The sequence below is a fragment of the Vipera ursinii genome, assembly GCF_947247035.1.
Source record: "Vipera ursinii genome assembly, chromosome: Z".
Taxonomy (NCBI): Eukaryota; Metazoa; Chordata; class Lepidosauria; order Squamata; family Viperidae; genus Vipera; species Vipera ursinii.
This window is the reverse complement of record NC_139517.1, coordinates 1057947-1061248: the sequence shown is the minus strand read 5'-3', so window position 1 is coordinate 1061248 and position 3302 is coordinate 1057947.

Genomic DNA, 3302 nt, shown 5'->3' with positions numbered 1-3302 from the left:
CACACCTTCACGGGTCCTCAGGACGGCTCCCCACCTGATCCCAGCCTCTGGGATGCCGGACTTGCAAAGGATCCGCTGAGGAGATCCACTGACCGGAGGATTTTCCCTTCCGGGTTGAAAAGAGACGGAGGGACGAACCGCCAGGCTCTCCTGTCCCAAGCTGGGGGGGCCACGATGGGGCCCGGCTCTCTGACGCACCCATCCCCAACCCCGACAGACCCACCGCGGCTCTCTGGCCTCTCCTGGCGCCTGTCCCGATCGCGGCCGGAGTGGATCCCGTCTTCCAGGCCAACGGGCCCCGGGATCTCTGGTGCTTCGCCCCCTGGGGCTAGCAACGCCGCTTCCAAAACCGTCTCCAGAAGCAGAGAACGCAGAAAAGGGAAAACCGTATATTCACTTTTTTTAAAAAACCCACCAAAAAAGAAAGAAGCCAGGGCGAAGCGACACTTTTTTTATTTTGCCTACGCCAGAACAATCTTCTATTTCTCAGCGGTGTTTTTTTTTTTCCTTTCTTTTTTTCCCCTCGTTTTTTTAAAATCCGTGCTCTGTTCAGCCCCCGGGGTGGGTGACCTTGTCCTCAATGCTGAGATTGCCAACTTTATCTACGGTTTCACGCCGGATTTGACAGCCGAAGGCAGAGCGGAGAGGAGCAAGCAAAGGAGGCTTGTCATCAGCTGAGGGAGCAGGGGGGGGGGTCCTTTCCTAGCCGGAGACCCTCCCTCAACCAGGCAGTGGGTCACCTTCCCCCTCCTCCGCCTGCTGTTCTAACACAGGGTGCAGTTTGAAACGGGGGAAGGAATTATTATTTTTTTCTTCCCGCCCCCCCCCCCGGCCAAGGAAACTCCCCTTGCTGCCCTCTCTGCAGATTTGACACCGTGCCAATCAAAAGACCAAAAGGGTGACTTTTTGGACGGGTGGGGTGGGGGAAGTCAAAATCTGCCCCCCCCTTCTACGGGCAGGAAAAAGTCCAAACCGGGGACCGAAGCTCCCTTTAGCCTGCCGGAGACTTGTGGCCGCCCCCCCTCCACCGACCCACCCCCCCTCCCCAAATTGTGCCACTCCGCTCTTGGCCACCAGGCGGCGGCACGCCTCTCCGGCGCGTCCCCGTCCTTATAAAGCGAGAGCCGGAGAATTGCAGTACCTCGTGTGGCCACTGGGGGGCAGCGCTCTGACCCCGGCGCAGGGATGCGGGGCATCGTTCGCTTGCCATACCGCGGGCACCGTGGGGGGGGGGAGGGCGTGGTGCGGGGAGGGGGGGGTCTCTTCTATGGGTCTTCAACTGCCTTTCCCCCCACCCCGCCTCTGATCTGTCCCTCTGCCCATCTCTCAGGAGCCTGAAGTCACCTGTCCCTTGTTTGGCAGGCAATAAATGAGGCTGGGGGTGGGAGATTGCAGGCGGGGGCGGAGGTTGGGGTGGGGTGGGGTCCCTGGAGCCTGCGGATCAGCCTGGGTCAGGGGCGGCTTCCTCACCTCTTGCCTTGTGCCTGTGGGTGTGTGAGAGAGATCAAAAAGCGGGGAGCTGGACTAGAGGACCTCCAAGGTCCCTCCCAGCTCCAGTCTAGTCTACCTGAAACAGCGACGGGATGGATCTGCTTCCTCCAGGCAGGACCTCGGACACCACCCCCCCCGCCTCCCCCCAAACTCTCCGAAGCAAACCAGTCTCCCACCGTCTTAATCCACTATCCATCCTCCGCTCTGCCTCCATCCAGCCCTGCAGGGCAGGGGTCTCCAACCTGGGCCACGTTAAGACTTGTGGACTTCAACGCCCACAATTCTGAGGAATTCTGGGAGTTGAAGTCCACAAGTCATCAAAGGGTCGTAGTTCCCTCACGCTGGCTGAGGAATTCTGGGAGTTGAAGTCCACAAGTCATCAAAGGGTCATAGTTCCCTCACGCTGGCTGAGGAATTCTGGGAGTTGAAGTCCACAAGTCATGAAAGGGCCATAGTTCCCTCACGCCGGCTGAGGAATTCTGGGAGTTGAAGTCCACAAGTCATGAAAGGGCCATAGTTCCCTCACGCCAGCTGAGGAATTCTGGGAGTTGAAGTCCACAAGTCACCAAAGGGTCATAGTTTATTTATTTATTCATTTATTTATTTTTGGGACTTATATGCCGCTCTATCTCCTGAAGGACTCAGGGCGGCTAACAACAATAAAAACAACAGTACAAAAGTTAAAAGGAATTAAACATAGTTCCCACACACTGGCTGAGGAATTCTGGGAGTTGAAGCCCACAAGTCATCAAAGGGCCATAGTTCCCTCACACCGGCTGAGGAATTCTGGGAGTTGAAGTCCACCAGTCTTAAAGTTGCCAAGCTGAAAGACCCCTGTTCTGTTCTCTGATTCTCCCTTGGATGGACAATTCAGAGAGTTCCCTCTCTTTACCCCCCCAGGGGATCAATTAGAGGTAGAGATCCTCTAATCTGCTTCTGTGTAATTATTTGGATGGTTTAAAGTGATTATTTCAAGAAGACCCCCCCCCCCACACACACACCGCTTCCTACGCCTGAATTAGGAATTACGAATTTTCGTAATTGGCCGGGGAATTCTGGAAGTCCACAAGTCTTAAAAGTGGCCACGGTTTGGGATATTTCCCGAGCACTATCCTTAATGAGGGTCATGCAAATCCTAAAGGCGGGACCCCCGTTCCTTGGGAAACCCGGGTGGGAGCTTGGATGCCGCTGCGCTCCGGAACGCATCAGGCGCAATTCAGGGAAAATCCTTCTGCGCGGTGCAAGAGCCGAAGTTTGACAAGCGCGGCCGGAGAGGCGGGGCTTGGCTTCCTTGGCTCCGCCCCCCCACCCCCGCCTCTTCCCCCCTCCCAGCCTTGTCCTCTTCCCCTCCACCCCCACTGAAAAGCAATAATATTAATAATAATAATCGCCATTAATATTCGCAATAATTGCGGGAACGCGCCTTCGGTCCTGCATGAGAAATTGTCCAGCCCTCGTCCCAATCCCTGGGGCGAAGGATCAGGCCCCGACCCCACCCCCTCGTCACCTTAAAATAAAGGATACTTTCTACAGGGTTGTCTTTGTTTCTGTTTTTTTGCGAACTTGGTCTTTGGGGGGGTGGGCGTGTGGTTGGGGGTTGCAGGGGCTTCAGAAATCCACGCGCTTCCGACTCCGAAATCGCCTGCCGATTATCCAGCGGAACGACTTGCCACCCGAAGCTGTAGCAGCTGCTCCGATCCCTGAAGGCCTGTAAAAAGAGATTGGACGGGCCGTTTGGTCCGATCTCGGGGTTGGACTAGATGACCCCGACGGCCCCTTCCGACGCTTCTTATTCCTACCCAGGTTTCCCC